The sequence below is a fragment of the Lissotriton helveticus genome, assembly GCF_964261635.1.
Source record: "Lissotriton helveticus chromosome 1_1 unlocalized genomic scaffold, aLisHel1.1 SUPER_1_unloc_14, whole genome shotgun sequence".
In the NCBI taxonomy this organism is placed as follows: Eukaryota; Metazoa; Chordata; class Amphibia; order Caudata; family Salamandridae; genus Lissotriton; species Lissotriton helveticus.
In genome coordinates this window covers 2973024-2997295 of record NW_027611653.1, presented here as the reverse complement: position 1 = coordinate 2997295, position 24272 = coordinate 2973024, and the positions used below count along the sequence as shown (strand labels likewise).

Genomic DNA, 24272 nt, shown 5'->3' with positions numbered 1-24272 from the left:
GCTAAAGGGGCAAGAATCCCCAGGTCGTGGAAGGGTGCCACAAAAAAGGCAATAGGTCTAATCCGGGCAATTATCGCCCGATTAGCCTTATCGACTCCCTCCAAAAAATTATTGCACGCATGGTCTTGAGTAGAGTTCAAGGCTGGATTGAACTAGAGGACATACTGTCTCCCATGCAAGCGGGCTTCAGATCAGGTACGAGCACCATCGACCAGGTGTTCAGATTTTGTCTGATCTACTGGAAGGTGGTCTTGCTCGGCGGTGGAACCATCTTTGCCGCATTTATTGATCTGAAGTCCGCTTTTGATCTAGTGCCGAGGGATAAATTGTGGTGCGTCCTGAGGGACCTAGGCTTACCTAGGGAACTACTTGATCTGATAGTCAAAATGCATGAGGACAACTATGCAAGGGTGAGGTGGGGAGGCCTGGGACAAGTGACGAAACCCTTCCCCGTGACCCGTGGTGTTCGCCAGGGATGTGTCCTGGCGCCAACACTCTTCTTGCTATTCATAGATCAAGTGGTCAAATTCTTTGCAGACACTCCCACTGACGCCCCCTTGCTGGCAGGGACAAGGTTTCCAATGCTTATCTTTGCCGACGACACCCTACTCCTCTCAAAAACACGCAGTGGTCTGCAGCGGGCGCTGGACCGCTTCGAGGAGTTCTGTGCCATCAATGACCTAAAGGTAAATGTGGGCAAAACCAAGTTTATGGTTCTTAATAGGAGGCATTTTGTCCGGAGCTCCGTAAGTATGAGTGGAGTCAACTTGGAACAAGTTAAAACCATGACGTACTTGGGGGTTACCTTGGACCGTCGTCTGGGATGGAAAGATCAGGTTGGTGCCCAACAGCTTAAATTTGCCCGACTTACCGGCTGTCTTTTGAATGAGCAAAGGAGATCAATTACAAAACGGGTTACCCCAGCGTTAAAAATCTATGATACTAAGATCAACACCGCAATCCTATATGGTGCTGATCTCTGGGGACACATGGATCTCTCTAGCCTATTCAGAACCCAGTGTAAGTTTTTAAGGAACATGATTGGGCTACCCCAATCATCCCCTTCTATACCCCTATGCCTGGATCTGGGATGCAATCCAATTAACGAGATGGCAAGATTTAGATTGGTGGCCTTCTGGAGGCGTAATTGGACATCCCCTAACCTTACCCTTTTTGCAAAGGAATTGGCTGAAGTTAGGTCAATTGGGGGATCTGGGAGAATCCCTTGGCTAAAAACGGTAAAAACCATTCTGGTTGAAATAGGACTGGAACATCTGTGGATATCTCCAAGTACCAACGCTTTTCCCTCCAAACAGGAATTCAAGGCATTGTACTGGGCCTCGGTCCGTCAATCGCTAGTAACGGCTTCCAGCTCTGTTGGTCTAACGGGAAGATTTCTGACCATTAAGTTGGATCCCTCCCGTGAGACCTATTGGGATATCATCACCAAACCGCTGGACAAGAAACTTTACCATCAGTTTCGGGTAGGAGCATTGCCATTGAATTCCTTAACAAAAAAATGGGTTAATGGAGTAACTGAATTTTGTAGTTGGTGTCCAAGTCACAAAGAAATTGAGGGTCACTTTTTGTTTGCCTGCCCGATCTATTCAGTGCCACGAACAAAATGGTTAAAACCCCTGTTCCAGCGCCTCACTTTTAGAAGGTCTTCGGAGGCTATCTGGGCTCTAAAACCAATATCTCAGAGGTGATTGTGGTGAGCATAGCCAAATTCCTAGGGTGGGCTTGGGCCATCAGGGCAAGAAGCAGACAAAACCTTCAATAGGGCTTCTTAATTTGTTCATAAAAGCTTAACCATTCCTTTTCAACTAAATTCAGGAAAAATGTATATAGTATGAGGAATGTTCTTGCATATTCTTGTTGTTTTTCTTTTTAACTTTCAATAAGCTATGGTCTGGTTGGTCTTTGTATTTTTGAATGTTTAATAACTTTTTATGATAATGGTGCTGCTATTTTAAAAATGTCATTATAATGCCCTTTACCATGTTATTTATAATCCTAATTGTTTTAAATATGTTTTAAATGTTGTCTTTTATGATTTCGATATCGAAATAAAGACTTTAAAACCTGAACCTGACGACCCTAACGGAAGTATCAGTTATGCGACAGGAAATTTCTGTGACTTGCAATTTGCGGAGAAGGTGGGCATCCAAGCTATAACAAAAGCAAAGAGTGAACCGGTCCGAGCGGTAGATGGAACTAATCTATCATCTGGCCCCATCGTGAGTCATACCGAGCTAATTCAACTGATTACCAATGATGGGCACCAAGAACAAATTCAGTTCAATTTAATAGATGCTCCTCAGTTTCAACTGATTCTTGGACTGCCATGGCTCACAGAGCATAACCCTACGATTAACTGGAGCTCCAGAACAGTTGTAATGGATTCAAGTTATTGTCATGAAAACTGTTTTGATTTTAGGACTGCAGTGGAGGAGAGTAATCCAGCTCTCTGCTTGTGCTCTGGGGGGCATTCTATGTGCACAATCGATACGTACCAAATTCCAGAGGAGTATAAGGAGTTTGAGAATGTATTTAACGAGGTGGAAGCAGAACTCTTACCTCCACATCGAGTTTATGACTGCAAGATAGATTTGGAGCCAGGAGCAAACGTGCCATGCAGTCGAGTTTATGCATTGACGGAGAAAGAACATCAACACTTGAAGGAATACCTGGACAGATATCTAGCCAATGGTTTCATCCGACCATCGCAGTCACCCGTCTCATCACCCTTGTTTTTCGTGCCTAAGAAGGAAGAAGGGGAATTGAGGACGTGTATCGATTATAAAGCCATTAACAGGATAACAAAGAAAAACAGATACCCCTTGCCATTGATATCGGTCTTACTGGACCAAGTGAAAGGAGCCCAAATCTACACGAAGTTAGATTTAAGAGGGGCTTACCATCTAGTTCGAATGCGTGAAGGAGACGAGTGGAAGACGGCCTTTCGGACTAGATTTGGGCTATTTGAATACCAAGTCATGCCATATGGTCTGTGTAATGCTCCAGCTGCATTCCAGCATTTTATTAATGATGCCCTGAAGGAGTTCATTGATCGGTGTGCCATCGTGTACATCGACGATATCTTGATTTATTCACCTGATGTGACAAAACACAATGAGCAGGTGAAAGGAGTTTTGAGAAGACTGCAAGAGAATAAATTGTTTGTAAAACTGGAGAAATGCGCCTTTGATGTTTCGCAGGTAGAATTTTTGGGATTTGTTCTTTCGCCATCTGGCATTTTGATGGATCCTCGAAAAGTGGAGGCAGTGACCACTTGGAAATCTCCGACGAGCGTAAAGGAAGTCCAATGTTTCATTGGGTTCGCCAATTTTTACAGAAGATTCATTAGTGAGTTCTCCAGAAAGATCCTACCCCTCACCAAATTGCTAAAGAAAGGAATGAAATTCGAATGGTTAAAGGAGTCGGAGGAGGCCTTCCAATCCTTGAAGAAAGATTTCACTACTGCACCAGTGCTGCTTCATGCCAACCCGTCAGAACCATTCTACGTGGAGACCGACGCATCAGATCAAGCTTTAGGAGGGATTCTGTCTCAGCGTCACAAGACCACGGGTCAGCTACATCCAGTAGCTTATCGGTCCAGGAAACTGACCCAGGCTGAGATCAACTATACCATTACAGAAAAGGAGTTACTGGCCATTTAGGATGCTTTTAAGGAGTGGCGACACTACCTGATGGGAGCCCAGCATCAAGTAACGGTGTTTACTGATCATAGAAACTTAAAATTTTTAAAATCCGCCAGAACACTTACACCAAGGCAACTTAGATGGTCCTTATATTTTGCGGATTATGACTTCGTGATTACCTTTCGCCCTGGAGCGCAAAATGGAAAGGCAGATGCACTCTCAAGATTAGGCACAGAATCCCAGAGAACAGTTACAGACATTCAACCGATCATTCCAGAAACAAGGTTTATTGGAGCAATTGTTTCAATCAATTTGCAAAAGGCCATTGCAGAGAACATGAGTCCAGAGGCTATGCAGGACTGGGTAAAAGAACATCCAAAAAGAACTATCATTCACCAAATGCCATACCACAGTGATGCCTTGTATGTGCCAGCGGCTGAACTTCAGCAACAAGTGATGCGCGAGTGTCACGATGACAAGTTAGCTGGTCACAAGGGAGAGAACAAGACTGAAGGGTTAATTAAGAGACACTACTGGTGGCCTCGGATGTCGGCGGATATTGAGAGTTATGTTAAGGCCTGTGAAATCTGCGCGCAGGGAAAGTCAGAACGACAAGCACCTAAAGGATTGTTACAACCCTTGCCTACCCCCCCCTACCCATGGCACACAGTTACACTAGATCTCATTACTGATTTACCTTCAAGTCAGGGGTTTGATACAATCCTAGTGGTGGTGGATGCATTTTCCAAGATGGCCCATTTCACAGCTTTAAGGGGGATTCCTTCTGCCAAGCAGTTAGCAGGACATTTCAGTTCCCAGATAGTTAGAATCCATGGTATCCCCAAGGTAGTCATCTCAGATAGGGGTTCCCAGTTTATGTCCCATTTCTGGAGGGCCTTTATGGAAGCGGAAACTGATGGGCAAACTGAGAGAGTGAACCAGGAGTTAGAACAATAACTTCGACTTTTCCTCCTAAAGGAGGAGATAAACTGGTCAGACTATTTGTGGTTGGCGGAATTCGCCCATAACAATGCCAAGAATAGTTTGACAGGTTTCTCCCCCTTCTTCCTGAATTATGGCAGGCATCCAAATGCGACTATTCGACAAATGGAGGTTGCTGTTCCTGCGGTCAAGGAATTAGTTTCGCATTTGAATCAGATTCAGCAGAAGGCGGTAAATAATTTAAGAATAGCCAAGGAAAGATATAAGATTTGCGCAGATCGAAAGAGACGAGCAGGACCTCCACTAGCACTTGGAGATAAAGTATGGTTGAGTACAAAACATTTGAGACTGAAAGGAAATCGAAAGTTTCAACCTCGCTTTATTTGGCCCTTACCCAGTTGAGAAACAAGTCAATCAGGTCACCTACCGACTAGCACTGCCCTCCAGGATAAAGATTCATCCAGTTTTTCATGTGTCCTTGCTCAAAAAGGCACCCTCAGATCTGAGAATTCAGTCACCCCCCTAAGCCGATCCAGTTCGAGACAGGAGCTGAGTTCGAAGTAAAGGAAATTCTGAATTCTAAGACATCCAGAGGAAAATTATACTACTTCATTGACTGGAAGGGTTATGGACCAGAGGAACGGTCATGGGAATTAGAAGAAGATGTTCATGCTCCCCGGCTGATTCGCTCCTTTCATCAACGTTTCCCTCACAAACCCAGAGGGAAGGGGCCTGCCTTGTTGGGGGGTACTGTCAGGACTCAAAAAGATTCCCAGATATGTGGCTCCGTTTTGACCCAGTCTGATCAATTTATCCCTGCCTGCTTTACGTGGACCGAAAAGGTCAGAAACTGGAGAGACAAGATGGCCGCCACCGTGGCCACGATGATTTGAGGTCGGAGTTCTAGTCTTTCTGTCATTACTGGTTCTGAAGGCTATGAGCAGTGCGCGAGCGTCAGAGACTACGCACTTCACCAGAGCCATAGTCTAGTGAGGACCTACATTTCTGACTCTGGTAAAAATATTCCCTGTCCTAGTTTAAAAGTGGTTGAAGTACTGCGCTCGTTATCGCGAGTGTAGAGGAAGTGAGTATGGCGTAGTAATTCAAACGCGTATCTCAACCCCCCTAGTTCCAAGTCCTAGTCAGCTTGTCTGAGGTAGAAGCAAGTTACCGACTTCAACTGAAGAGAGTGGCGTCACCTGAGAGGAAGTTAAGAGTCGCTGCCCTCGGCTGAGGAGAAACCGTTAGACTCGAAGGAGCTCCAAGGAAATGCGAAGCTAAGTAAAAGGACACGCATGCTTAGCCTGTTAGAAGAAAGATGTATATGTCGAATTTCATGCCAAAGATTAACAACCGAGAGGATACGTTGTAAATAGTTATTTCTGGAAAGAAAAAGAAAAGAAGAATGAAAGACAGTTAAATACATAACCAGAGAGACTGAGATAATAAGAAATAAGGAATTAAATTAACACTTACCAAGCCAATCTTGACAGCGTTTGAGACACTCCTGTAAAATAAGAAAGGAAGAAAGAATAGTCAAGAGCAATATCAAATAACCACAAAAATCACCTGACCCCCCCCCCTTACAAGGAACTCTCATCTAGTCAGTGAAGTAAGTGCAAGTTAATTCGACCTAATAAGATAGGTCAATAGTGTAGCAATAGGAAGGTAATAATATTAAATTTATTTCTTGAATCCACACAGTGACAACTAACTAGAAGAGTGAGAGAGAGCACCATACAACAGCTAAGAATAGAAGCCAGGTCCAGAGACATAAGGGTGGGTGAAAGCCTTTTCTCAGCAGTAATAAGAAGGCTAGTGATAAGGAGAGTAGGGTATAATGATGTGTTAATTTTCTAGGTTTCCTGGTATGCAGACCGCATCACAAGAAGTAGTCTGAGGAAACAAGTCCAGACCAGTCTCTTCTCTTTTATTATTTTTATCCAATTCCCCCTTCCCTGGAGATAATGTAGGAAGGTTCTGAAATAGACCTGCTGGCATTGTCTAAAGGGATTCGGGTACTAGCATCTCTGCTCCTGTGCAAGATACGAGAAGCCATCAGGTTAATTACTTGGAGCCCTGACACTTAGCCCCATATCTTTAATTATCTTTACACTCGCTTTCCCCTGCTTTTGTGTTCCGACGTTGCCGCTATGATCTTTTGTAGGGCTCGGTTGTTCCGCCTGCACTCTCTCTTTACCACGGCCCTCCTGTTTCTTTTCTTTAGCCGCTGGGGTTATGGTCTTTTTAATTGCTCCTAGAGCCCGCAGCGGGGGGCCGGCAGTATCTCCAGTCGTCTTGCTTCCTCCACCATTACCCGCACCGCCTCTCGCCATGCTCGGGTCCACTTGCATTTTTGCCTTTTCTTGCCTCGTAGAACATGGAGGCAAGGGAGGTAGAGGGGGCATCTTTATAAAGCTGGTGCCGAAAGTAGTTACCAAATGCTGAACCTTTCTCTTAAACCGGTACAGTCCTTGGGTGATTGGTTCCTTGTTGTCCAGCAATTTCCAGTCCAAAAATGTAGTGTACACCCAGATTATTATGGTCATGGGGGCCATGGGGGCAGCACGACATCCTTCTTAATACACCATCAGCATATCTGTGTGGAGAAGAGCGGCTCGATGCGACCGCTCAGCACAACCTCACGGCAGCCATCTTGCCTCAGCCCTCCAGTCTCCCGAGATGTCCCAGTCTCCCGAGATCCAGAAAAGATGGGACTACCGACTCACTTGGGGTTCCCTTGTTGTTCAAAACATGCCAATAAACAGGGCACAAGTAAGGAAAATAGTAAGGGAGCCCATTATCATATGCAAATCACAGTGACGTCACATATAGTGACATCACAAGAAGTGATGTCAGTCCCTTATAATAATTTTCACGTGAAAGGTTGACGGCCTGTTTTAAAAATAAAAAACAAGAAACATAAAATAATGTAAAAATACGTTTTTGGTTACAGTTTTTATACATCATGTGTTTTTCACACTATTAGTTTGTAACTAAACTCGGAAATGACTGAAAGTGTAAATATTTAAACAGATATGTGGAACTTGGAAATTAAATTTTTCAACTGTTTTCAGCAAAAAAATAGAATGTGCTTTTAATTTGCGCTTGTTTCCTGACGTTATTCTTTATCCAGCCCCTAAGCCCCAAAGTGATTCACATTTACAATGTATTAAGCAATAGAAGGACTAATTGTGTCAAGTTCTCTGTTTCTCTCTTGCGCCACTCACACAAACAAACACTCAGAGGCTTGTGTCTGCAGTGCTGGGGCACAAAGTAACAATTATCAATCGCACGCTAAGGAGCTAGGTGGAACTGAGCCTTGTTTCTAGATAATAGTGGGGGACCCCTTCAAACTGTGGCTACCCCCCGACTTGTGCCGTGCTGCTAAAGCAATACTGAATTTGAGTAATTTATGATGAATTAAAATGAGAGAAAGAGAAGAAGCGAGCGAGGTGCAGGATATATTAAAGAAAATGAAAAAAAGAGACACAAGACTTTACCCTGTTCTGTGTACAAGCACTTTACGTAAACAAGTTGTGCTGTGCATTGTGAACAGGCTGTCACCCCCCCTTTCTATGTAAATGAGCTTCTGTGACCAGACACCCCAAGCTCCCATCTCTTCTAGCGAGGATGATAATGTGAGCACTGTAAGTTAATCACAAACTAGGGCTTTATTGAGAAACAGCTTTCAGGTCACACAGCTGTGGGTATGTAGTTCTTTATTAGTTTTTTTTAAAATTTGCTTTAATTTGCAGCAATTCTCCAGGTTACTTTTTCTCGGTATATCACTTTATATTGCTCGTTGCTCTCCATCAGTTAAACGGGAGGTTTGATGTAGGATTTGTTGTTAGTGTCCCTAGACCATGTCCCGATCCCTTTGTCCTCGATTTGTTGGCATGGGTTTTGTTCACACACTGGTCTAGGATGGGTCTTCTCAAGGTAGAAGGTGCTGTAACAGGAATAATAAATCATCCATATATGAAATTGTATGTAAATAAATATGTGCCTTTCAGTTATCAGGCACCACCAGACTCACATCTACACATGTAATTGAGCACCAGACTAAAGTGACTACTCCCTATATAAATATGTGCCATTAGTATTCGGGGTGATGGTTCAGCTGATACGCACAGCAAATAAAGTTTCTGGGATTGCGCGCATTGGCCTAAATTTTAATTGCTGAAGTTTCACACAGTTTTACTGATGCGCACAGCTTAGAAGGTTTGTGGATATTGCGCACTGTGGGCAGATCACTGAAGTTCACCCTTAAGTAGTAACTAAGTCAAAACAGTACGTACAACATGCAAAATGTCACTACCCCTCCCTTCTTGTTGACATCTCCAGGAGTTCCTCCTCTCTCATGGAAGGAGGTTTTCACACATTATGCTCATGTCTGTGGTACTTCCTTAAGCACAGAGAGGAAAGCCTCATTGTTAATCCATTGTTTGGGCTCTGAGGGACAAGAATTCTTTGAACATCTTCCTAAACTCTCTGATAGTGACTCTGTCACTCTTAATGAATACGAGATCTGCTTCAAAAAGTTGTCTTGCACTACCTCCCCAAAGTGAGTACTGTCCTTCAGCGATATCACTTCGGGAGAAGGATGCAAAGGCAGGATAAGTCAGTCGAACAGTACATAACTACCTTGCACAAATTGGCTTTCACATGCAATTTTGATGCTGCTTTAGAGGAGCGCTTAAGAGGTCAGTTCATGTTGGGATGCGCCCTCGACAAAATGAGAGACGCCCTGTGGCAAAAAAGACATGCCACCTCTTCAAGAAGTGCTGACCATAGCCAAAAGTCACAAGCATTTAAAAGCGTGTTTTGATATTATGCACAAAGACAGTTCAGGTGATAAAAAGGAGAACATTAATGTCAAGGTGGTGGTGGATAGATTAGTTAAACCCAAATCGAGCACCACTTCAAAATCCTTTAACACAAATAATTTTCTGGGGAAGTGCTTCGGGTGTGGCAACCCTGCCCATGTGGCCAAATTTAAAGACTGCCCAGGTTGGAAGGCCATGTGAAAAACTTGTGAGAGAAAATGTCACGTCTCAAAGAGCTGCAGAACGGGCAACGAGCATTAAAAAGTCAGGGAAGTTGATCTTTATGAAGAAGATTTGGAAGGAATCAATATTCTCCCAGTCACAGGGAATGCTAGTGATGGCCCTCAGGAGCTTGTTTGATTAATGATGCTCCAGTGAGCATGCTCTTTGACTCTGGGGCAAAGATACCGCTAGTCCCCAAGACACTTTATGAGCATAATCTGCTGGGCAAAGTCACCCTGTTGAAGCCAGACATTAGACCAAAAGGTTAAGGTGGGGTGACTATTGAGTTGCTGGGTTATTTCTGGGGCACAATTGACTTCAAAGGGAGAGTCATCACTGGTAAAATCTATGTCTTGTAGAAGTGGGACTCGCTCATAAGTTGGTCCCATCAACATGATCTACATATCTGCCTTGATCCCAATGAGATCTGTCTGCCTAGAAGAATTACCACCAGTTAAGGTTGTTAGTAATGCTAATTGAGACTGGATCAAGGAATTCCCTAAGATCTTTGCTGGTGAACTGGGTTTGTCTCAACAACTATGTAAATTGGATAAAGGTCAAATCCTATGCTGTTCCAAAAACAGTTAAGGTTAGGAATGCACCTGGTAAGTAAGGGAGAGCATGAAAGTTGAATTAGATAATCTCTTAGCCAAATGCATCATTCAAGAAGTTGAAGCAACAAAATGGGTCTCTCCTGTTGTTATGGCCCCAAAGCCAATGGGGAGGCCAGGCTTTGTGTCAGCTTGAGGGAGCTCAACAAAGCAGTTATTGATCATAACCCATTACGCAACATAACTAAAATGCTGTGTTCTCTTGAGGGTGCGAGGCATTTCCTTCCTTGGACTTGACCTCTGCCTATCACAAGGCCAGCCTTCACTCCTCGTCAGAACATTCAGAATATTCACTCTTCTTCCCAGGACCTTACCTCCTGTGTAACACCCTTTGGTACCTTTAGATTTCTAAGAATGCCTTTTGGACTGATTTCTGCAGCCTCATTTTTTCAGAGGGTGATGAAGGGAATTCTTCGAGGCCTTCAGGATGTCAAGGTGTACCCAGATGATGTGCTCATCTTTGGCGTGGATTTTGAGGAGCATAACGGGATGTTGAGGTCAGTATTGAAGAAATTACGCGATGCTGACCTCACGCTTAGGGCTGACCAGTGCAAATTTGGTGTCAAAGTAATAGAGTACCTAGGGCATTTTGTGTCCGCTGCAGGCATCAAACCCAAAGACTCATTGGTAAACACCCTTTGTAATTTGCGCACCCCTTTGAACAAAGAAGAGTTTGTAAACTTTCTGGCCATAGCTGAATTTGATCACAAGTTCATTCTGAACTTTGCAGGGAAAACCTCTTGTTTGAGGTCTCTCCTCAAGAAGGGAGGCACATTTGTTTGGTCCAGGGGCTGTGAAGAAGAGTTTGAGTGCATTTAGAAACATCTGAATGAAGCACCTTGTCTAGCAAGTTTTGATCCCACAAAGGTATCTAATCCCATGACTGATGCCAGCTCGAAGGGGTTAGGAGCAGTTCTTTTGCAGATGCTTTTATAGGGAGGATAAAGCCACTCTTTTCATCTCTAGGCCCTTGAAAGGTGCTGAATGCAACTGTTCTGTTGTAGAGAAAGAAGCTCTGGTTTCCCCTTTTTATACACACAAATCTTTTGTCTCTGAAGGCAGAGAGTTTCTGTACCTAGTCCAAACCAGTTCTGGGTGCATCCTGCCAGTGCACTACTTCTTCCTTTGTCAGGGTGGGCCAGGGTTACCAGACGCTCCACGGGAGGTGGAGCCAGCATTGTGGAAGGTAGGCACAGCCTTATTCAGGGCCAGGTGCTACTCCTCCCACCACTCCCAATGCAGATAGGTCTATTCAGCCTTGTGCTGACTCACCCTGTCTCCTGGAGCCACCGCAGCCCCTTTCACTCCTCACAAACCAGACATGGAATACACAACCTAGCTGGGGCAGGCTTGGATGGTTAGGCCTAAGATGCACTTTACAAGCTGCTTCTGCGGGTGGCACAATCAGTGCTGCAAGCTTACCAGCAGCATTTGCCTTACAAGCCCTGGGCACATGCAGTGTACTGTACTAGGGACTGACGAGTAAACCAAATAAGACTTTCATGGAGTCCCTAATACATTACATCAATTTAACAAAGGGAGCACTTGCACTGTGGCACTGAATAGCAGTGGCACAGTGCCCAAAGCATCTAACCAGAAAAAACATATCAAAAACAGAGGAGACAACAGCGAAAAATGGAAGGGAGACTCACTTCAATGGTACCAGGTCTAACAGTGGGCAGTATTGAGGACTGGAAAGAGAGAAAGAGGTGATAAAAAAGAAAGATGTGTATGATAAAACGAGGGCTGTGAAGACAACAATGGTCGACATGGGAGACTGGGTCAAGATCAAGTCTCCCAGATCCAAATTCGGTTTTCCGTTTAAGGTTATCAAGGTTTTTAAAAATGCAATAAAGACAAGTGACCATAGAATCACCGCAACTGCTGGGCCTGATTCGGGCTCTGAGGTGGAAGAGCCTTTTGCACGAGAAAGGGGCTCTGGGCCACTTCACTTGAAATGTATTCCCTGACGTTTGCACAATTGTGTTTTTTAAAGTGAGCTCTTTCCCATTTCCCATGCACCCCAGTTTTCTCTTTGCCTATAAAATCGCTTTGTTGTGTTCTTCAAAGTTCGTAACTGCATTCTCTATTATGTTCTTTGTATCCTTTGCATTTATAATTAAGTTTCCTTTTATTTTATTTAAGTTTAGAATGTGTGAGGGGGAGAAGGTGTGACGTCCTGTGTCACGATATGCTATGTTATGCTATGTTATATGGGGATTTCTAGAGCGCAGGTACACCGGCAGGTTTCTTAGCACTGTGAGAGTGAATAGATAAGTGCAGTTGTGGGCCCGAGATATCTAGTTGTAGGCCGTAGTGAAGAGCCGGGTCTTTAGCTGTTTCTGAACCGCAGATAGTCTCTCTCAAGCCTGAGGTGAGCAGGTAAAGCATTCCAGATCATGGGACCCAGGAAAGGGAACCTAGTCCTGCCAACGCGTTTGCAACGGATTCTGGGCACTGTCAGGAGATTCTGGTGGGAGGACCTCAAAGTCACCTTAGGTAGATGTTTATTGATCAAAGAGACGATGAATCTTGGGCCGGTGTCTTGAATAGCTTTGAAGAGTGTACAACCAGCTTTGAACAAGGCTCGTTGCTCCACTGGGAGCCAGTGGACGTCTTTAAGCAGGGGGCTAATATGCCATTTTCTGTCCTTAAGATAGATGATCCTCGCCACTTGATTTTGAATCATCTCCAATCGGTGTCTCGGGAATTGTGGGAGTCCAATGTAGAGGACATTCCCATAGTCAATTTTAGAAAGGATTAGGGCTATGGCGATTTGGGTGATGGCTTTCTTACTAAAGAAGTGTCTGATCTTGCACAGTTTGCACAATTGGACAAAGCATGGCGATGTCACTGAGCCAATTTGGGTGCTCACAGAGAGGTCGGCATCAATATGAACACCAAGACTTTTTATAGCAGATTTAGGGATGGGTGCCTCTCCTAGATCGAGGAACCAATAGGAGGGGGTCCAGTAGTCAGGTTTGCTGTGGAGAACGATGATCTCAGTTTTTTCTGAGTTCAGCTCTAGTTCTAGCTCTAGTTGATTTTCATTCATCCATGCTTTCACATAGAGCATAGACCTCTTGACAAAATCCTTAGATTCTACAGAGTTGTCAAGGGTGAAAATAAGCTGCATGTCATCTGCGTAGTTGAAGATTTTCACACCCATCTGACGTAGACCTGAAATCAGGGATCGTATATAGATATTAAATAAAATTGGCGAGAGGGAGGAACCCTGAGGAACGCCACAGTTCAGGTCTACCATTCTAGATTTGAAGGGTGAGAGCCACCCTGACTGTTTATAGGCTTCCAGAAATGAGCTGACCCAGGCAAGGGCAGAGCCCTCGAGACCTGCTGCGGCAATGCGCTCCAACAAGATTTTGTGGTTCACTGTGTCAAATGCCGCAGACAGGTCAAGGAGGATCAGAGCCTGAGTATGGCCCATTTTGACCTGTCCCTTGAGGTCATCCAGTACTGATAGAATCACTGCTTCAGTGGAGTGTGCGGGATGAAAACCTGCCTGATGGTTATCCAAGAATTTAGTGGTTTCCAGAAAAGAGCTGAGGCAAGTAGCCACATGGGTCATCTGCACTTTCGCGGGGAAAGGGAGGAGAGCGATGGGTCTGTAGTTCTCCAATTTATTGGGGTCCATGCCTTCCTTTTTTCTGAAGTGTAACGACCACGGCTTCTTTAAAAGTAAATGGAACAATGCCAAGGGACAGTGAATGGTTCAGTAATTTAAGAAAGATTTCGGGGAAGGACCGATAGATTGCTTTGGAGACATAGATGGGGCAATCCTCCGTAGGGGAGCCTGATTTGATCTTAGCGACAAGGTCAAGGAAACATTTCTTGTCCATTAAGGGAAGGGAGTTGAGAACACAAGGATTGGAAGCCTCCCTGTTGTTTCGGGGGTCACAGGTAGTGGGAGCATTGGAATTTTGAAATTTTCTTTATTTTGTCTAAGAAAAAGGAGTTCAGATCATCGCGAAGTACCTGACTAGGCTCAAAAAAAGGAGTGACACGGCTGGGGTTAGAGAGTTCTTTTACGATTTTGAAGATTTCTTTCGAGCCATTGTCGGAGTCGAGTACCCTGTTCGTAAAGAAGGCTGTCTTGGCCTCCAGTATAGCCACCTTATACTGATGAAGAATGGTGATGTAATCAAGTTTATCTTTGTAGGTTTTTCTCTACTTTCGCTCAGCTTGGCGTACTTGGAGTTTAATGTTTTTAGATCCTTGTTAAACCCTTTGGCGTCTTCATGCTGCCTAGGGAGGTAGGTTTTGGTCTGTATAGGTGCATGGAGATCGAAGGCCTTCTTTTGATAATCGTTAATCTTACTCTCCCAGTTATCAGGATTGCCTTCTGGTACCGGCTGCTCCGTAAACAGAGTTTCTAATAGTTTATCCAGCTCAACCCGATTCCAGTTTCTATAAGTGCTTTTTGAGAGTGAGGGATTAGAGTTCAGTGGGGGAGGGGGCAAGCAGAATAAAATTGATGATATAGTGATTAGACCAAGCGCAGGGTAGTACTGCCAGGTTAGTCATGTTAACATTGATTGACCACACTTGATCAAGGGTGTGGCCCTTAATGTGCGTAGGGGTATCAATGTGTTGAGTAAGGTTTAGACAGGCAAGGGACTCAGAAAGCTCTCTGGAAGATTTTTCCTCATCAGTCTCATTGGCCTAGTAGTTCAGGTCACCTATAGTCATTACTTTGTCATAGTCAGAGATCAAAGATGCAATGTGATTAGCAAGGGTCTTGGGGAAGTCAGGCATTGTTGCGGGGGTCTGTAAAATATCAGAAAAATAAGCGTGCTACTGTATAAAGTAAGTTTAATTACAAGAGAATCTACTGATGCAATTACCAGGTGAGACAGGGCAGAGGCAGGAAGTTCTTTTTTTTTAAAAATTGCAGCCACTCCTCCCCCTCTCTTCCCTAGTGGCCTGTCTGTGCGTAGGATATAGTAATTGTCGGGGAGGGCTGCCAGGATGTCCCAAAGGGCTGTAGCTTTTGCTGTAAATGATCCTCAATCGTATAAAGTTTCTTGGGTGCCATATGTAGGAGACTGGCTATAGAATAGATGTATTTTTTGGCAGGGTGGCGTGCCCCGTGTCTCGTAATGGCGTGGACGGGCGCAGATGGGCTTGCCTTTGGGGAGCCCGCTGCGCGCGTCCGCTGCACGTCCGCCCCTGCTTTGACTAATACACCATCCCGCTGGCCCGCATCCGGACAGGCAGAGATCTCAGTTTCTTTTGAAGCATGCAGAAAAGATGCCCGCTGTCGATTACTTTTGCCCTAGCCATGGATCTGTTCGCTGTCCTGTTTCGTTCACAGGACCCAGCAATCTGTATACCGAGCGAGCCAAATTGAGAGGACATATCACTGTATGCTGATGATGCATTTGTGTACCTCAGGATCGTGCATTCGTATCTACCACAGGTGATGGATGTTCTAGACGATTTTGGTAGGGCTTCTAGATTAAGGCTAAATTGGACCAAATCCAGCTTAAATCCCATGCGCAAACTCACAACTTACAACAGGAAGTGCTGCCCCAATTAGCACTGGGGTGGCACCCTGACATCTTCAGGTATTTAGGGGTGAACTTACCACACCGACAAAGAACATATACAGGGCAATTTAGGTGATGTCCAATGTTTGCAGCTCCCTGTCATTTTGGGGCTCCCTGCCACTATCGACCCATGGGTAGAGTGGAAGTTGCAAAAATGATGTTAATACATTTATACTGCTTCTCGACCCCCCCCCCCTCCAGTTTACCCGCCCCGGCGCTTCTTCAGGAAATTGGACTCTGTTTCTGTTCTTATGGACCTAATCTGGGGAGCGGGCCACAAGAGAGTCGCGCTTCGCAAACTATACTCTACCTTGAAACGGGATGGGAGATGTACATTTAAAAGAATAATAAAGAACTACAAACTACTGTGTGACTTGGAAAACGATTATTTCTCAATACAGCCCTTGTTTGTGATATCGTTACAGTTCTCATATTATCATCCGCAGTAGAAGAAATGTGAGCCTGGGGTGTCTGATCACAGAAACTCATTTACATACAAAGGGGGGGTGAAAGCCTGTTCACAAAGCGCAACACAACTTGTTTATGTAAAGGTTTGTACATTGCACAGGGATTGTAAAGTCCACATTTGTAAAGCGCACAATCACCCGTAAGGGTCTCTAGGTGCTGGGGGGCCGTCGGGAAGATTAAGCGAGCTATTGCCCAGAGTCACATGGTGCTGGGCTAACCTGCCGCCGGAGCCGGGGATCGAACCGTGGTCCCCAAATTCCAGCGTCAGTCGCCCTGGCCGCGGCGCCACACCTCTTCCGTGATTCAGGTAACAGTCTGAGTGTTGTATGGCAGCAGTGAGCAGTCTTAGTTGCTGAGATATGAATCTCTGACGGGTGCATCTTTAGCTCTTTCAACTGTTTCAGACTGAGAGGGTGGCAGTCTCAAATTCTTGGGGCACAGATACCAACAGCTTCCCTCGTAATCTTGGCTTTTTGCATCTACAGGTGGCACAGATGCCACCTAAGAGAGTATCTTAGTGTGCTTTCTGGAGTCAGCCTGCTTTGATTTTCCCAAACTTTGGTCAGCAAAGGTAAATGTGTCTTCTACTCAAGGGTTCTTAGCTCGCTTTTGGTAACGTGGCCTGAGCAGTATGGCCTAAGGCGCACTCGAAGGTAAAGAAAAACAGTGGAAGTCACAAATTTCAATACAGTTTATTAAAAATAGACAAGGAACTTTAAGATTCAAACCAAGTTTAGATCAAAAGAATATTTAATACTTATTCAGAAGCAAAATCTAAAGGAGGGCTGTGATTTAAGCATTACTAATTAGCAAAACCACTGTCAAAACCAAACAAAAAGGTAAATGAATAAAAAAAAAGCAGATCCACTGAATCAATCAGGAAGTCACCTACAAAATTGTAGCTGACTTCGGTAGCTATGCTCAAGAGGACAAAGATACGTTTAGTCTCTGGTGATGATTAACACTGGAATTTGAAGCAAGGTTTTTGGCTGAATGAGTCTCAGAAGGTGACGAGCTGCACAGAAGTGGCTTGAAGTGCAAAATTCCCACAGAGTAGAGTTGGGCTATCAAGTTGAACCTGAATCCAGGGCCATCAACATGCGGGAAACTTCAAGCAGTTACAACAGCTGCACATTCTTCGGTGCTTCCAAGTTATGGAGATGGTTCAAGGTTGATGATAAGAGCCAAAGCATGGAACGTGGCAGGCCTGAGGCATGGTTAAGGGGATAGCAGGTTCCATTTGAAACAAAAAGAAGATGGAAAGAGGCCACTCGTATGCATCTTTGTAATACGAGGCCATGTCCCATTGGAACAGAAGTCATTAGGACTATTTAGGGTGGAGCCAAGAATGGTTTGCATATGGCTGGCCTCGTCTGTAGTTACACAGGACTAGAGAATGATGTGGTGGGATGTTGCAGCGATTAGCTACCATTCCATCCATCACCTTTAGTTTTTCTCAATGATGAGCCCTACGTGGTACAGATAGGAACAGATGTTGGTCCCATAGAGACCTACGACAAAGGGACTCCTGCTGCAGCCCCCTGGTGAAGCTCATTAAGGATGGAAACAATTTGAAGTTACATGCATTCCAGACCCTTGGGGGCGTGGCCTCAAAGTTCAGGATCAAATGGACTTTGTGGGTCAGTCATGGCTTATAAACACTCAGCAAGCACAACACGCTGAATGGAATGAGGCCACAAATAGTTACAAAAGAATGAGGTTAATTCAAGCATTTCCATCCCACACTGTGAGCTTTTCTCAGTAGACGGTTTGTTGGACAAACAACGGATCGATGTCTTTGTGGCTGCTTCATGCAAAGGTTTTGTGATGCTGAAAGCTCCTCCTCAGGGTTCACAGTGAGCACCTTTTATTCTCCCACATTGTCTCTCTTATGTAAAAAGGTTACATTTACAACTAACGTTTTTGTCACATTGAGAGCACAGATCATTTTCTTTCTCATTGTGGGTTCTCTCTTGTTGAATGAAACTGAATCTCCAGTAGACGCTTCCCTGGCATTTAGAACAATGACGAGATTTTTTCCAGGTAAGTTCTCGCAGGTTGAGTGAGACCAGATTTCCGGCTGAAACTTTTACAGCATTCAGAGAGCTAAGAAGGTCTTACCCCAGTGTGAGTTCTCTCATGTCTAGTGAGAGCCTGTTTCAGTCTGAAGCTTTTCTGGCATTCAGAGCACTGATATGGATTATGCCCAGTGTGGGTTCGTTGATGTACAGTAAGGTTGTATTTCTGATTGAAGCTTTTACAGCATTCAGAGCACTGAAAAGGTTTCTGTCCAGTGTGGGTCCTTTCATGTGCAGTAAGGCTGGATTTATGACTGAAGCTTTTCTGGCATTCAGAGCACTGATAAGGTTTTTGCCCAGTGTGAGTTCTCTCATGGCGAGTGAGAATTATTTTCCGACTGAAGCTTTTCTGGCATTCAGAGCACTGATAGGGTTTGAGCCCAGTATGGATTCTCTCATGTAGAGTTAAACCGGATTTGTGATAGAAAGCTTTTTGGCATTCAGAACACTGATACGGTTTCTGCCCAGTGTGGGTTTTTTCATGTGCAGTAAGCCTGTATTTTTGACTGAAGCTTTTACAGCATTCAGAGCATTGATAAGGTTTTTGACCAGTGTGGGTTCTTTCATGTGCAGTAAGTCTGGATTTATGACTGAAGCTTTTCCAGCATTCAGAGCACTGATACGGTTTTTGCCCAGTATGGGTTCTTTCATGTGAAGTGAGATTGGATTTGCTACTGAAGCTTTTACAGCATTCAGAGCACTGATACGGTTTCTGCCCAGTGTGGGTTCGTTCATGTACCGTAAGGTTGGATTTACAAGTGAAGCCTTTCTGGCATTCTGGACACTGATAGGGCTTTCGTCCAGTGCTAGTTTTCTCATGTTTAGTGAGGTGGGATTGATGGCTAAAGCTGTTCTCACATTCATTGCTCTCATTCGAGTTCTTTGTTTCTCCAAGTTGGGTTTGTTCCTGGATACATGCCATCTTAAGACTGAATCTGATTTCTGATCATGTACTTGTTTGTTACAACTCAGCATTAACTTCTAAAATAAATTTCAGATGCTCTTCTTAACATATGTATTTAACTAATTATAGTTTTTTCCTGGAGATCATTTTCCTACCTTTAAAGGCACCGATCTAACTTGTCTTATAAACTTTCACTGAGGAGCCCCTTGTATTTACTAAGATGCTCCTCATGGATTCATATTCTCCAAGTTATGCCCGGGTGAATTCTGTCTAGTTTAATTAGTCTCATTTAGGTATTCTAGTTTATCACATTTGATTTAGGAGTTTTAAAGGCACTTATAAGGTCTTTGGGCTTTAGTGTTTGCCTGTTAAGTATGTTTGTTCATTCAAGTAATGGCAGGTAATTAGGGCATGCCAGGGTGGTTTATGAATTATCAATAGTGTAACACTGGCCCCTTTTATACTTTCTGTAGCAGTATATGCTGTTTTTGCTCAGTGGCTAAGACAAGTACATGATCCACTTTGGAAGGTTCAGGCCACTTGGAAACTACTCGGATCAACCGAAGAGACAGTTGGTGGGCGAAAATCTTCCTATATTGGAAATGATAATCCGGCATCTTTGCCGAAACAACATCTAATAAAGAGCAGTTACAATTTGTTTCTTTTAAACAATCTTTTCTCTCCTCTGAATCACAGGAGACGGAGTCAAAAGCTTGCACTTGTAAATCGGGGATATTAGTCTTTTTGACGGTTCTGTCACATCACAACACATCTACGGATGCTGATCTGTTGGGGAGGGTTTAAGTCTCCAATGCAGTTCTCATAAACCATCAAACAGAATTTGCAACACGAGTTTTCTCAAGTGCTCTGTGTGGGTATCAGTTGTGGCGAATGTTCTCCTTAATCTCAGTTACTGACACTTGATAAACATTTATGATAATTTTGCTTTAGGGAGTTGACAACTTTCACATTCACCAGTTTCTTCCGCTCCAACATCCTCACCATTCCTGGCACATAGAATGTGTTTCTTCTCTAGAGCTCGAGAATGTTTTAACTTTCCTTGAAATAATCTTTTTCGTTGTGTTTCACTAAATTTAAACCTTCTTTTTTCTGTTCATGCTTCTGTCACCTGTAGAAATGGAGTCAAAAATTGTAAATGAACACAAAGACAAAATATTTGTGACTTTATACTTTGCACAAAGAAAGCATTAACAAAAATAAGACAGGAAATCAGTTTGAGTTGCATTTCTGATAGTGGTGAAACAGTGTTGATCGGGAGCTTGTGATCACTGGAAATCAAGGATGTGAGAGCAAAAGAAGTAAATATTTAAGAAAGAAACACAGATTCTCAGAAGCAGCCACACTATCAAATTGCAATTTCTGTGGCAACGGCTGGGAACATAGTGAGATATTTGTAATTCTTGTAATAAATTACTAGATGTTATTTACTCCCCTGCCCACCTAGACTGTTAATCTATTCCTTTTTCGAGTGTTCTAGGAAGGGACATGTTATTGAATAGCACAACAGTAAAGGAAACCAAAAAGGGTCAAAAAAAGAAAAACACAAAACAATTGGGTAATTTTGCGTTCTGTGGAGAACACGGAATTGCCAAAATTTCTGCGATTCGACGGTTTCGAGGAATTTTTTGCTTGCTCGCGCTTTCAAAATGCTTGTTTGCGAGATATTTCTCCCCAAGCACGCAAACAGCATTCGCGAACAGGAAAAAAGCAACGTGAACGGGCGGAACAAGCAATTCCGTGTGTTCGCTGAACGTTTGTGCGCTCGCGGAGATTTTTTACCATTTCGACAACCTTTGCGTAGCGCAACTACTCAAATTGAGCCCACCCCTACTCTTCAGCAGATGCTTGTGAACCCATAAGTTACTTCTAAATGCAGTGCCCCCAAGGTCAGCACCAGGAGCAGTTCCACCGGTCCACGCACATGTACTGTGTCTTTTGCTTGTAGTAGACAGGACAAAAAAGGGCAGGATGGGAGGATGCAAAGAGATGGAAGTCAGATCCAGAGAGAAAATACGCAGAAAGAACAGACAGAGGGAGGATGGTATCATGTGGTCTGGAAGAGGAGACAAATATGCCAATTGTTAAGGAACTGCTAGGCAAAACTGACCTAAAAAGAATTGGACCTGCACTACACTCCCAACATGTACCAGGAGGAATGTGGATCCATCAGGTGATTATCAGAAGTTTGATAACAACAAGAATAGTGCACAGAAGGAGTCAAATGTTGAAGTGTAGAGACAAAAAAAACAGAGATCAAGAAAGGGAATAGAGAAAGAAGAAGCAGGGGAAAAGGAAACGTAGAGTTATAGGAATCCTTACCTGACAGTTATACTTTATTTTGTTCTTCCGAGGGTGGCAGCCACGCTGCACTGCCTGGTCATCCCAGAATATCTTGAAAGGAAGTAAAGAAATGGTTTTGTGTCAGACAACAATCACACTTCATCACATTTTACCAATAACCGTCCTGAACTTACAAAACACAAGAATCTCTTGTTCTATGGAGGCCATTGTGAAGCAACTCTGGTTATGAATAAATATTTTTTTTTTGGGTTCAAGAACCAAGATCCTTTGCTGGAAAAGGTCCTTGTGAATATAGAGTGAACCCACAGTCTCAGAGAACAAACCCTAACAACCCAGTCCACTTCTTCATAACCCCCATCTTTCCATTTACAGACCATGAAACTTGCAAATCAAAACAATCTGATTTGCAAAGTTACCTTAATGCCCTTGTACATAATTCTGCCCACCGTTTATTGATTTTATTTTATTTCGTGTATTTTGATATATTGCACAGAATCCCCAACGGGGTGTCCCGGCGCTCCTGTGTGGTCTTATGCTGGCTAAGGTATTATTTAGAAAAGAAATGGTCAACAGAACAGGTGAGTTTTTAGGGCTCTCCGGAAGGGTTGTTCTTCCTGAATCAACCGGATGGAATTTGGTAACTTGTTCCCGAGGGCAGAGGTAAACACTTGGAAAGTTTTTCCGCCTGAGCGAGTTTTCCTAAATCTGGGAATAGCGATGAGATTTTTTTGAAGAAGAACGAAGAGTCCTAGTGTTGTTGTAAGGGATCAGACAGGTGGAAAGATAGGCAGAACCCTTGCCTCTCAATGCACGGTGAGCCAGTACCAGTGCCTTGAATTCTGCCCTTTTTTGTATCGGTAGCCAATGAAGTCTACGACGGTGGGGCGAGATGTGCTCACGTAAGGGAACACCACGAACCAGTCGCACTGCAGCATTCTGGACTGTCTCGAGGCGATGACAGAGACCCGCAGACAGGCCAGTATACAAGCCATTGGCGTAGTCCAGGTGCGAGGTAATCAACGCCTGGACTACAATCTTCCTGGTGTTACTGGGCAAGAAATTGATAAACTTTTTTACCATTCCGATCTTGGCGAAGCATGCAGCGGAGACTGTGTGGCCATGATGATGTAGTGTGAGGTTGGAGTCCCATCTTACCCCTAAATTTTTCACAGAGTCTTTGGGCAGAGGTGGAGCACTCAAATCAAGAGGCCACCAGATGTTAGGGTCAAGTGGAGACGGCTGGTGAAAGAAAAGTACCTCAGTTTTTCCTGCGTTTAGCCTTAAAAAATTATTGTCCATCCACTGGGAGTTTTTTAGGGGATCAAAGGTTGTTGGGGTAATGCTGTTGAATGAAAACAAAAGTTGAATATCATCGGCGTAAGAGGTGGCCTTTATTCCAGTTTGGGCGATGATATCAAAGAGGGGTGAAAAATAAACATTAAATAGGAGGGGACTCAGCGAGGAGCCTTGGGGGACTCCCCACCGAAGAGGGCGGCTATCTGAGGTGTATGGGGGAGTGAACACTGCCTGCGTACGGTTGGACAAAAAAGATGCAATCCATTTTAAGGCCGTACCCTGGATACCTTTGGATTGGATACCTTTGGATTGGAGGCGGTCTAGGAGGAGGGGGTGGGAGACGGTGTCGAATGCTGCTGACAAGTCCAGCAGCACCAACACCGCTCTTGATCCCTCATCCATCCTCCAGCGTACTGCATCTGCCATCTCGATTAGTGCTGACTCAGTGCTATACCCTGGCCTGAAGCCGTGCTGGGAGTCATGGTAAGCACCTGATGTTTCTAAAAAACCCGCTAGTTGTTGCTGAGCAAGTCTTTCGAGCACTTTAGCGGGAGCTGGTAAAAGAGAAATTGGCCTATAGTTGGAGGGTTCACTCGGGTCGGCGTTGGCTTTCTTGATTATGGGGACTAATCGCGCATGCTTCCAGGAATCTGGAAATACTCCCATCTGTAGCGAGTCATTCCAAATCCCGTTCAGGGTATGGTTGAGAATGGGTGCTAGGGACTTGTATTGCTTGGCAGGCCAAGGGTCAAGAGGAGAACCGGATTTGCTTTTAAGGAGTTCCATAAGAGATTGATCCAAAGCAATCTTTATAAAGTTGGAGAACGTACACTCAGGTCCAGTGATGATAAAGTTAATGGTACTTTTGTTTGCATGGGTATTACTGGGAAAGGAATCGTAAATGGTGGCTATTTTGTTCTCAAAAAAATCAGAGAGGCTATTGCAAAGAGTCTGAGACACCACAGGTGGGCGTTTTAAAGCCAGGGGATCGGTGAAAGATCTGACTGTATCAAATATTTCCCTAGAGGAGCCTTGTGAACGGTTGATTTTTTCTTCTAGAAAAGTTATTTTATGTTCAATGATCTTTTTCCTATATTTTTTTAAGGCAGATTTATAGAGAGATTTACGATCAGGTGAGTAGGTTATTCTCCAGCGTCTCTCAAGGCGTTTACATTCTGATTTAAGATTTCGGAGGTCATTGGAGTACCACGGGGCCGATGGAGCAGAGCGGTAGGTTTTGATGGGCCTGATAGGGGCGAGGAGGTCGATTGCAGAAGAAATCCGGCCGTTAAAGTTGGTCAAACGAGTGTCTAGGTCAGAAGTCGTGTCTAAGAGATCAATAGATTGGAGATGGGCAGCAAGGCTGTC

At 44.1% G+C, this 24272-nt stretch overlaps 1 pseudogene; it reads right to left on the bottom strand.

The window, feature by feature from the left end:
• The window catches only part of LOC144805559 (uncharacterized), a 41240-nt pseudogene extending 19540 nt beyond the window's left edge, over positions 1 to 21700 (bottom strand).
• Between the last annotated feature and the right edge of the window lie 2572 nt (positions 21701 to 24272).